This window comes from Hyperolius riggenbachi, chromosome 9 (assembly GCF_040937935.1).
Source record: "Hyperolius riggenbachi isolate aHypRig1 chromosome 9, aHypRig1.pri, whole genome shotgun sequence".
Lineage (NCBI taxonomy): Eukaryota > Metazoa > Chordata > Amphibia > Anura > Hyperoliidae > Hyperolius > Hyperolius riggenbachi.
The window spans coordinates 265,228,074-265,240,617 of record NC_090654.1 but is presented as its reverse complement, the minus strand read 5'-3'; the positions used below and the strand labels follow the sequence as shown (position 1 = coordinate 265,240,617).

At 45.1% G+C, this 12,544-nt stretch overlaps 1 long non-coding RNA gene across 2 annotated transcripts in view; it reads right to left on the bottom strand.

Annotated features, from left to right (window-relative positions):
• Positions 1-12,544, bottom strand: part of LOC137533225 (uncharacterized) — a 53,730-nt gene that overhangs the window by 38,497 nt on the left and 2,689 nt on the right. Inside the window, exons 2-3 of one of the 2 annotated variants that reach the window (XR_011024158.1) lie at positions 3,902-4,048; positions 1,209-1,374 (exon numbers count right to left, since the gene is read on the bottom strand). This is a non-coding gene — a long non-coding RNA (uncharacterized lncRNA). The remainder of the gene's footprint in view (positions 1-1,208; positions 1,375-3,901; positions 4,049-12,544) is intronic. The other variant, XR_011024157.1, reaches the window with a different exon arrangement.

Genomic DNA, 12,544 nt, shown 5'->3' with positions numbered 1-12,544 from the left:
AAGGTGTGCAACTGGCCTAAGAGACCTTTATAGTGTCATGATATCTCATGATATCCTATTGACAGGTAAAAGGGTGGCACCCGCCTGGGCAAGGACATTTGGGCGTCACCGTAGGCAGTAATGTGGATTATGGCTATAACAGCGCTCAGTGAGTAATTTGGGCGCCAGCAAATGATGGAGCCCAAATTATGACTAAAAACAGCACAATATGGCTGCCAGCAGTAGCTGGAATCCGAACTTTATCTTACCACCACTGTACGGTGCATTGGAGGGGGGGACAGTAACCCCCACCGGGAAATTTGCCACAGTACCCTCTTTACATGTAAGATTAGCTGCATGCTTGTTTCTGGTGTGATTCAGACACTACTGCAGCCAAATAGGCCAGCAACCTCCTGTGGGTACTAACCTCGGGAGGGGGAAGCCTCTGGATCCCACTGAGGCTTCCCCCATCCTCCTCCGTCTCACGGTGGCAGCGCTGGACCCCCCGAAACAACAGCCGACAATTCGTTGTGCTGTGGCGCAGGCGCAGTAGCGCCTGCAATATTTACCTTCCCTGGCTCCAGCGCACAGTGTTGGACTGAGAGGTGGTACAGCTGAGGAAATCCACTTGCTGGCCAAGCAGCAGTATAATCAGGTGTTGCTGCTTGCAGAGAAGACTTGCTACAGGTTTCTATTGGGAGTGATAACACAGGGTTTCTGCTGCTTGGCCAGCAAGTGGATTTCCTCAGTTTATCCACCTCCCAGTCCGACACTGTTAGCGCAGGAGAAGTAGCGCCTCCCCGAAGGGATCAGGAGGAAATAGTCGATCCCAGTTGAGTCCGCTCTACTGCGCAACTTGTGCTTGCGCAGTAGAGCGTACCCAACTGGGATCGGCTATTTCCGCCTGATCCCGATCAGAGAGACGCTACTGCGCCTGTGCTGGAGCCAGGAAGGTAAATATTTATATGCCCACCGTTCGGGGGCTTCTAGCGCTGCCACCGTGGGAAAAAAGAGGACGGGGGAAGCCTCGTTAGGATCCAGCTTCTTCCCCCTCCCGGGGTAAGTATCCCCCAAGAGGTTTTTTTTTTTTTGTTACAGGTTTTCTTTAAAAGGAAATAAACATTGCAGCCTCCATATTCTTCTCACTTCAGTTGTCTGGCTCGTCCATTAAAAAGTTGGTGTTAGCGTTAAGGATGAGCCAGATTCGTCCTGCAGTTATAGATACTTACCAGAGTGTTTGCAGGCATCTCTGATCCTCTTCTCCACCTCTCGATGTCTCTCCAGCTGCAGAGAATCCTCTGCCCCCGCTCGATCTTGGTCCGGTGGGCAAGATGGCGGCGCCCAGTGAGAGTCATGATGGGTTATGTGCGCCGGCGCACATATTGCATCATGAAACTAAAAAAAAAAATTTAATAGCGTTTGTATTACATTCAATACAAACACTTGTATTGCATCTAATACTAAAAAAAAAAAAAAAAAAAGTAAAAATGACAGTTTATTGCCACGATGGTCTAAACTAGGCGGTGGTGGACTATAACGACCACCATGCCCAAAAATTGTGTGTCAGACCAAAGTGTGTGCAGCAGCCGCACGATGAGCGCTAAGGGCCCTTTTCCACTACAAGTGCAATCGTCATGCGGCTGCTGTACATACGCTGGTCTGACGGCCAATTCTCGGGCATGAAGGTCATTATAGTACAGACCAGCGTGACGCACATTGACTTTTCCAATGGAGCCTAAATGCGATGCGAATCGTGCAAGCCGATGACTGTATTCCAGAAAAAAAGGGCACGTTAATGGGAAAGAAGCACCGCGATTGCGGCCACTGTACACACACTGGTCTGACACCCGATTCCAGGCCATGGCGGTTGTTATTGTCCGCCAAGGCTGAGTTCAGACCTGTGTGGGTATAGACCTTTAGGGCTGGTACAGACAGGCTTCTGAACCAGCCCCCGGTTATCTCGTGTAAATGCTGTTTGGCAAGCATGCAGAATAGCATTTGTGGGCTTTCAGCAGCACTTCCCGGCGATCGTCGCTTTTTATCCCTGCAGCACAGGAGTACGGCGCTAAACAACCCTGGATCGACCATTTCTTCCAGGGTTGCCTCAGATGACGAGAAAAATATGGATCATAACACTGCGTTTGCGTAAAAAACGTGCAAACGTTTGTGGTTATTTAATGAGGTTATTAAATGAAATGTACAAATTTTAATTCGATTTCTTTTACATGATTTTGTGGTTGCAACTTATTATACTCAGAATGTATACTAGACCCTTGCTTGTCACATTTTGGTAAGTTGCAGCCAAAACTTCATGAAGATTAATTGAACCGCTTTTTGCACAAACATCCTGCAAAATTGAACACCAGGGAGGTTAAATGGCTCTGATATCACCCAAATATTCACCAGATTTCACATATACAGAGGGCTGATGCAGAAGTGTAACATCCCCCCCTGGTGGAGAATCATGATCTATTGCAGTGTATTCAACATACAGCAGTCCTACAACACCAGGTATTTACATGTTTGCTTGCATTGAAGGGCATCCATGGCTATAATTATTAGGTAATTCCTGGAAGAGTTGATCCAGGGAATTATCTGACTGCCATCTGGAGTTGGAAAGGAATTTCACAACAGTCCTCATTCTCTCGCCCCACAGCAGTCCTCATTCTCCCTCACCTCACAACAGTCCTCGTTCTCCCTGGCCTCACAATAGTTCTTATCGTCTCTTGCCTCCTTATTCTCTTTTGCTTCACAACAGCCCTCATTCACCCTGGTCTCACAACAGTCCTTGTTCTACCTGGTCTCACAACAGTCCTTGTTCTCCCTGGTCTCACAACAGTCTTTGTTCTCCCTTGCCTCACAACACTCCTTGTTATCTCTCGCTTTACAACAGTCCTCATTCTCCCTGGCCTCACAATAGTCCTAGATCTCCCTCTCCTCACAACAGTCCTCATTTTCCCTCATTTCACAACAGTCCTCATTCCCCCTCATCTCACAACCAGGGCTGTGGAATCGGTACAAAAATCATCCGACTGCAACTCTGACTCCTCAGTTTATGAAACCACCAACTCCAACTCCAACTCCAGGTACCCAAAATGGCTCCAACTCCTCGACTCTGACTCCTTTGTCTAATACTTACCAGGGCTGTGTATTTGGTACAAAAATCCTCAAACTCTGACTCCTCAATTTATGAAACCACCGACCCCAGGTACCTAAAATTGCTCCGACTCCAACTCCACAGCCCTGCTCACAACAGTCTTCATTCTCCCTCACCTCACCACAGTCCTCATTCTCTCTTGTCTCACAACAGTCCTCGTTCTCCCTTGTCTCACAACAGTCCTCGTTCTCTCTCATCTCACAACAGTCCTCGCATCCCACTCACCACAAAGTAACAGACTAAAACTCTCTTAACCTACAAAACTATAGATAGTACTGAAAAGTGAACTTAACAGAATCTGACATTAGCTGATGAGCTGTCACCATCCACCGTACAAAGCCCACTCATTTAGAGTTTCTCTATTGCATTGCACATGTCCACACAGCAATACTACTATGACCTGTTCGACTTTCGTCTGGTGTCCGTATTTATTGTGCACCGCATAGCTTCGTGTTTCACATACCGCAACGCATCTACGGCAGATCTGTTGTATACAGGCATGTGTGAACAGATCATATAAATATAGGATCCATCAACAAGTCTATTTATCCCATGCGGAAAACAGACCCTTTTTAGTTGAGTATGAACCGAGCAGAATTGGTGATGGTGGGGCCCAACCCAGTTATTTTTCCTTTAATCTGACTCTGGCCAAAACACTCTCTGCATGGAGTTTGTAGGTTCTCCTTGTGATAGTGTAGCATCTCTCTCAGTGTCCTGGTTTCTTCCCGACATCCCAACAAAATATTGGTATGCGAACTGGCTTACCTTCTAGTCGGCACTAAGATATTATATGCCACTGTGATGGTGTCATGCTCGTCACAGTAGAGCTGATGTTTTCTAAATGGCTAACTGTACCCGGCTACATGAACGTCACAGCCACTCCAATTCACATCAAGGTCCACGCATAGCTCCCTGGAGAGATAGAAACACAATTATCACTGCCACGAATAACTTGCGTGACCAGCACAGAGTTCCACTTTAACACAGACAAACCAGTGAATCTGAACCGAGTAAAATAATTTAAAATAAACACATGATGTACCTGCAAATGAATATTAAAGAGGCACTATGGTGACAACTAGGCTAATGGGATAACCCTGATAGCATGTACCTAATATAAGCAGCATCAGATACTAAGCAGTTTTTTTTTCTAAAGGAATCATCAAGCGAATCGTATCTCCCATGATATACTTACCGGGGCTTCCTCCGGCCCCTTGCAGCTGACGTCCGACGCTGACAGCTCGGCACGCATCTTCCTGCCTGGTGTCCCCGCCGTTGTAGAGGCCAACCTCCTCTACTGCGTCTGCGCGAGCACTGCTGTCAACCAAGTCCAATTCACGCAGGAGCAGTAAGGTCGACCTCGAAGTCGGCCTCTGCATCGGAGGGGACCCTGGGCCGGTGGCTGCGAGCGGAGCTGTCAGAGATCCTGCCGGTCACATTTCAAACTATGCGACATGTCCTCCTCCCTCTGCTGATGTTGTATGGGAGATGGAAGCTGTTAAGCGAGTTCTGGGGAAGATCATAGCACTGGGAGCAGATGGAGCAGAGCCCAGTGTTAACAAGTAATTTATCTTGCTTATTTCATTAATTACTATCTTCCCCAGAACTGCTGAGCAGCCTCAGCCTGCATTTCAATGTCCTGTACAGATTCAGCAGGGAGAGCTGTTACATCGCACCAAATGGTGGGTGGGGAGGGGGGGGGGGGACACACGCAGGATCTATGCATATGCTGCCTAAAACCATTCAAGCAGATATAAAAAAAATGCTTAATATCTGATCCTCCTTATATAAGGTACATGCTACCAGGGTTTTCGCAGTAGCCTAATTTTCGCCATAATGCCCCTTTAAGTACTTAGCTTGCTGTCAGTACCTCTCAGAAGCTCACCATTTTCTTCTAAATATGGCCACTAATGATACAATTTGCTGAATGATCGATTACGAACGATTCTTTGTATGAACGATCGTAAATGATCGTTTGGGACCACTAATGGACAAAAGGGGCACTATGGCGAAAAACTGAAAATATGTGCAAACTGTAACGATTGGTGTCAGCTAAACAGATTTTCTGATTATTGGTGATCTGCAGTATCACCAACAATACAGATGCTATCTCCGCGCAAAGAGCTAAAAAGTCCCAGGAGCTGCCCAGAAGTTAATGTCCTTCAGAATGACTTCATAATAACATATATCCAAAAACTTCAGCGCTACAAGGTCTCTTAATTCAGGGATCCGCCACCAACACCCCTCACAGTGCAGGCTTACCAGCTTCCTGTAGGACCCAAATTATAAGGTCTAAGCGTATATGTAGTCAGTATCCCCACCGATCTCTGATTTCCACGTTCTGCGATCCCAAATGCTCCTCCTTTGAAGATGTTCTCCGCATATGAGGGTATGGTATCATAAAACAAAACAAAAATCTAAGTGCTCTCCGTGATCATTTAAAACAAGCACTTTATTCCATATAAAATGTAAACAGATACTCACATAAGGGCCCTTGTTACAGGGACCCTCAGTAAACACAGCGTATAGAACAAGTAAATCTGCAGGGTGCCAATCTCCCCTCTGCCATCCGTTCCGGGCGGAACGGATGGCAGAGGGGAGATTGGCACCCTGCAGATTTACTTGTTCTATACGCTGTGTTTACTGAGGGTCCCTGTAACAAGGGCCCTTATGTGAGTATCTGTTTACATTTTATATGGAATAAAGTGCTTGTTTTAAATGATTACGGAGAGCACTTAGATTTTTGTTTTGTTTTATGATACCATACCCTCATATGCGGAGAACATCTTCAAAGGAGGAGCATTTGGGATCGCAGAACGTGGAAATCAGAGATCGGTGGGGATACTGACTACATATACACTTAGACCTTATAATTTGGGTCTTACAGGAAGCTGGTAAGCCTGCACTGTGAGGGGTGTTGGTGGCGGATCCCTGAATTAAGAGACCTTGTAGCGCTGAAGTTTTGGGATATATAATACAGATGCTATACCTGATTATGTGGTGATCTGCAGAATCACCAATAATGCTAGTATAGCCAGACACAGGACTACCAATGTGAATAGTGTTTGGTGCAACAGTAATGAGGAAGAGGAGGTCTCCCAAGGAGCAGGTGACTACAGACAATGCTGCAGCCAAGGATCACCTGAGGAGCAGGCGAGTCCGGCTGTACTGCAGCTAAAGGACACCTGAGGAGCAGGTGCTACAGGTAAAGCTGCAAGGTTGATCACCTGAGAAGCAGGTGATTAAGACAGTTCTGTAGCCTGTGGACACCTGTGAAGCAGGTGTTACAAACAGTGCTGCATAAGGCGATCACCTGAGGAGCAGGTGATTAAGACTATAATACAGCTATCGGACACCTGAGGAGTAGGTGTTACAGACAGAACTGCAATAAAGCTTCACCTGAGGGGCAGGTGAATGCTACAGATCCCTCACTAGTGGCTAGGCCCACTGGCGAGGATAGAGAGGTCAGACAAGCAGAGTAGGCAACGTACGGACAGATAAGGTACAAAGACAGAAGGCTGATTCAGTGTTGAGTTCAGGCAACGTGAATCAGACGGGCAGAGGTACAAAGTCAGCAAGCAGAAGAATAGTCAATGAAAGCAGAATGTCATAACAGATAATACAATGTAATTAGTACTTTAAGCTATCAACAGAATCTGGCTAAGTGTGGATCCCCAGCTCAGGCTGGTTCTAGCACACTTTGGGATCTGACTAAGGTCTGAGCGCTCACACGAAAGCATTCGCAACAGCAGACACCGGGCAACTGACAATCTGGTACTATATATACTAAGTTGCGCCGCCCCAGCCACTCCGAAGTACTGTTGGAGTCAGCTGACTTGGCAGATCAGCTGACTCCCCTTCTATTCACATAAAGGTCCTGTCGCCTGGCGCGCGCGAGTAGCCCTCAATCTATGTGCAATAGAAGGACCAGGCAGATCACTAGCATGAAACTGCGCGGCAGAGGCCGCCGGATGACACGCGGAGACAGCCGCCATGCCGCTTGTCTCCGCGGCGGCATCTCCGCTATCCCTTACACAAACATATACAAATAAGAAGTAGGTTTTTTTACAGAGTAAATGTGTGACTGCACATTGTATTAGTCAAAACAGTGCATACCTTTCACTTCATCCCCCCCCCCCCCCCCCCCAATATGGGCAAAATAGGCAGAGGCAGGCCACCCGGCAGGTTTGTTCGAGGGTCGTGCTGTCATGATTTTGTGTGGCCCTGGACCAAAGTACAGTGTTCAGAAGGCACGTGCCGTCAACCCCCAAGATTGTCAGGACATAGTTGACTATTTAACACAGAACACCTCATCTTCCTCAGCTTCTGCACGGAACCGTGACATATCTTCCTCCTCCTGCTCTGATTCTGGCACCCCACTTAACACTCAGTCGGCCGCCACCACCAAAGTGCCATCACACCAGGGCTTAGCGGTGTAGACATTTTTTTGTGTGTCTGCCTCAGGTGAGAGCAATGCCATCTGTACTCTCTGCCACCAAAGATTAAGCCGTGAAACGACCAAGACCCGCGTAGGGACAACTTCCTTACGAAGGCACATAATGACAAAGCACAAACTGCACTTGGATGACCACCTAAGGAAAAGCAGCACACAAAAGCAAAGCCACACACCGCAGTGGAAGATACCAGGCCGCAATTATTTCTCAAAAAAGGTGATACCTAAACTGTACCGTGATGTTGAAAGGCAAGTGGTGTCATCTCTGGCACACAGCGTTGGGTCAAGGGTCCATCTGAACACGTGGTCTGAAAAGCACGGTCAGGCCTGCCCGAAGACTAAGTCAGACCCCACACACAGCATCTCTGCCTACACGCCAGGTGACTGCCTGCCCCAAGACTAAGTCGGTCCCCAGTCCCCACACAGCATCTCTGCCTGCAGGCCGCTTGCCTTCTTCGCCACACCCAACAGGGTCCAGGACTCCAGGTGGATTCCTGAATTCTTTTATTTTTTTTTACTCAAATTTTTATTGAGAAGTAATTGCATATAACATTACAAAAGGCACAGTGTACAAATAGTAAAAGACGTGCATGTACATTTAGTATAAAAAATAGTAAAAAATATGACATCTATGGTCTATCTATATATATAAAATCGTGTGTGTGTGTGTGTGTGTGTGTGTGTGTGTATATGACATCTATGGTCTATCTATATATATATAAAAGTGTGTGTGTGTGTGTGTGTGTGTGTGCGTGCGTGCGTGTGTGTGTGCCGCGATCACGCGAAAACGGCTTGACCGATTTGGACGAAACTTGGTACACAGATCCCTTACTACCTGGGATGATATGTTCTGGGGGTCTCGCGGCCCCCCTGCACACCTGGGCGGAGCTACAAACGGCAAATCAGATTCCACCCATTCAAGTCAATGGAAAAAATGTAAAAGGCTGCCATTCTCACAGTAATCGAGCCACAGTCCCCACACTTTGCACAGTTGGTCACTTGGTGACCGAGGTTACAAATCCAGGAAAAGTGGGCGGAGCATAAAACAGCCAATCAAATTTCAGCCGTTCATTTTAAATAGGAAAATGTAAACTGCAGCCATTCTTAGACTGTTAATCGCAGGGTTCTCAAACTTGCCACAGTTGGTCACTGGGTGAATGAGATTAAGATTCAAGAAAGTGGGTGGAGCCTACAACAGCCAATCAAAATTCACCTATTGATTTTCAAGGGGAATATTTAAACTGCTGCTATTCTTACACTTTTAATGGCAGAGGCTTCAAACTTGCTACAGTCGGTCATTGGGCGACTGGGGTCAAAGTTCACTAAAGTGGCGGGGCCACATACAGCCAATCAGATTTCCTTGGTGGATAAACTGCTTCCATTCACACATTTTTGATGCCTAGAACCTGACAGCTCACAAACTTGGTCATTGAGTGACTGTGTGTCAAGGTTACAAAAAGTGGGCGGAGCCAAAACAACTTTTACTGGGAAAATATAAACGGCAGCCATTCTTACACCGTTAATGGCAGGGTTCTCAAACTTTGCACAGTTGGTCATTGGGTCACAGATTAAGATTTTGGAAGGTGGGTGAAGCCTACAACAGCCAATAAAAATTCCCCTTTTGATTTTCAAAGGGAATATTTCATCTGCTACCATTCTCTTATATTGGTAAAAGCAGATGCCTCAAACCTGGTACAGTTGGTCACTGGGTGACTAGGGTCCAAATTCAGGAAGGGGGCAGAGCCACAAACAGCCAGATTTGTTTATTTTTCAATGGGAATATACAAAGTATTGATACCAAGGATCCCAAAGCTGATAAACTTGATAATTGAGTGACTGTATGTCAAGGTTAGAAAAAGTGGCTGGTGCCAACAACTTCACTTTTTTTTTACATTGCAGGGTTCCCAAACTTCACACAATTGGCCACTGGGTGACTGGGATGAATATTCAGAAATGTGGGTGGAGCCTACAACAGCCAATCAAAATGTACCTATTAATTTTCAAGCGGAATATTCACATTGCTACCATTCTTACACTGTTAGTGGCAGAGGCCTCAAACCTGATACAGTCATTGGGTGATTGGGATCCAAATTCACTAAAGGGGTGGAGCCACAAACAGCCAATCAGATTTGTTAGATTGATTTCAGCCATTCTGTTATTGCCAGGGTTCTCAAACATGACACAGTTGGCCACTGGGTGACTGTGACTAATATTCAGAAAAGTGGGTGGAGCCTACAGCAGCCAATCAAAATTCACCTTTTGATTTTCAAGGGGAATATTTACTTTGCTGCCATTCATGCACTCTTAATGGCAGAGGCCTAACATCTGCTACAGTCAGTCACTGGGAGACTGAAATTTAAATTCTGAAGGGGGCGGGCCAAAAACAGCCAATCAGATTTGTTTAATTTCAATGGTAAAATGCAATTTATTGATGCCAAAGACCCCAAAGCTCATAAACTTGGTCATTAAGTGACTGTATGTCAAAATTAGAAATAGTGGGCAGAGCCAAAAACAACTAACTTTTTACATGGGGAAATGTAAACTGCAGCTTTCCTTACACTGTTAATGGCAGGGTTCTCAAACTTCACACAGTTGGTCACTGGGTGACTAGGATTAATATTTGGAAAAGTAGGTGGAGCCTACAAGAGCCAATCAAAATTCACCTATTGATTTTCAAGGGGAATATTGAAACTGCAGCCATTCTCACACTGTTAATAGCAGAGGCCTCAAACCTGCTACAGTCAGTCGTTAAAGTGGATCCGAGATGAACTTTTACTCCTTGCATAATTGTGTTCCTTACATATAGTTTATAGGGCATTCCTTAAGCCAAATACTTGTTTTGTTTTGTTTTAATACCCTAATTTCCTATAAACTAAACAAACCACACCCACAGCTTCTCCAGAGTGCCTTGGCGCTTGCAAGGGATTGTGGGATTTCAGTCTGGGCAGGTGAAAAAGGTGTTACTAGCTATAGATTTCAGAGGCAGAGTTTTCACAATCTGAGAGCTGCAGTGCAGATACAGATCAGTTGCCTGTGTAATGGAGGAGATAAGAGTGGAGTTTACACAGAATATGCAAATTAGCATGCCTAGATACAGATAAGCTTGCCTGTGTGTGTAATTGTGTAATAGTGACAAGCAGAAAACATGTCTGCTCCCATTGTATCACAGGAAAAAATATTAATATACTGTTGAAGCTGTTTGAAGATAGATTTGCTGTGTAAACTATCTAAACTTTAGATAAGATATATAGACAAGTCACTTGTTATATTTAGTTTTTCATCTCGGATCCGCTTTAAGTGTTTGGGGTTCAAATTCAGTAAAGGGGCAGAGCCAAAAACAGCCAGATTTCTTTGCTGGATAAACTGCTTCCATTAGCACAATTTTGATGCCAGGAACCCAAAAGCTCACAAACTTGGTCATTGAGTAGTGACTGTGTGTCAAGGTTACAAAAAGTGGGTGGAGTTAAAAACAGATTTTTCTGGGAAATTGTAAACTGCAGCCCTTCTTCACTGTTAATGGCAGGGTTCTCAAACTTAGCATAGCTGGTTACTGGGTGACTGGGATTAATAATCAGAAAAGTGGGTGGAGCCTAAAAATGCCAATCAAAAATCACATGTCACTTTTCAAGGAGAATATTAAAATTGCTGCCATTCTTGCACTGTTAATGGCACAAGCCTCAAACCTGGTACAGTTGGTCATTGGGTCACTGAGGTTCAAATTCAGAAAAGGGGACAGAGACACAAACAGTGAATCAGATTTGTTTCATTTCATGGGAAAATGCAAATTATTGATGCCAAGGACCCCAAAACTCACAAACTTGGGCATTGAGTAGTGACTTTGTGTCCAGGTTACAAAAAGTGGACGGAGCCAAAAACAAATTTCACTGGGAAAGTGTAAACTGCAGCCCTTCTTACACTGTTTATGGCAGGGTTCACAAACTTTGCCCAGATGGTCACTGAGTGACTGAGATATTCAGGGAAGTGGGTAGAGCCTATAATAGCCAATCAAAATTCACCTGTTGATTTTCAAGTGGAATATTTAAATTGCTGCCATTTTTACACTGTTAATAGCAGATGCCTCAAACCTGCTACAGTTGGTCATTGGGTGACTGGGGTTCAAATGCTGGAGAGGGGTGGAGCCACAAACAGCCTATCTGATTTGTTTAATTTCTATGGGAATATACAAATTATTGATGCCAAGGACTACAAAGCTCACAAACTTGGCCATTGAGTGTTTGTGTGTTAGGGTTAGAAAGTGGGCGGAGCCAACACCAATCAAATACATACCCGGGCAACGCCGAGTCTTCAGTGGGTGGAGACAAATACAAATTTCACTGGGAAAATGTACACTGCAGCCATTCTGTTAATGGCAGGGTTTTTAAACTTTGCACAGTTGGTCACTGGATGACTGGGATTAATATTCAGAAAAGTGGGTGGAGCCTACAAAAGTGAATCAAACTTCACCTGTTGCTTTTCAAGGGGAATATTTAATTGTTACTATTCTTGAACTGTTAATGGCACAGGCCTCAAACCTGGTACAGTTGGTTATTGGGTGACTGGGGTTCAAATTCAGAAAAGGGGGTGGAGCCACACACACTCAATCAGATTTGTTTAATTTCAATGCAGATTATTGATACCAAAGACCGCAAAGCTCACAAACTTGGTGAGTGAGTAATTGTGTGTTAGGGTTAGAAAAAGTAGGCGGAGCCAACACCAGCCAAATACATACCCGGGCAACGCCGGGCAATCAGCTAGTAATTATATACTCACTGAGCTTAAATCCAGAGCAACATACACATAACTTTGCATTACTTATCATATGGTATCATAACATCATATGTTATGGTCCCCAAACATATAATCTCTCTCGATAATGTATACTCTGGAATAGTAGAATACCCAGGGAACGTCCCAATAATTTTTACATTTTAAACATAGAACAAGAGAGAAATAAG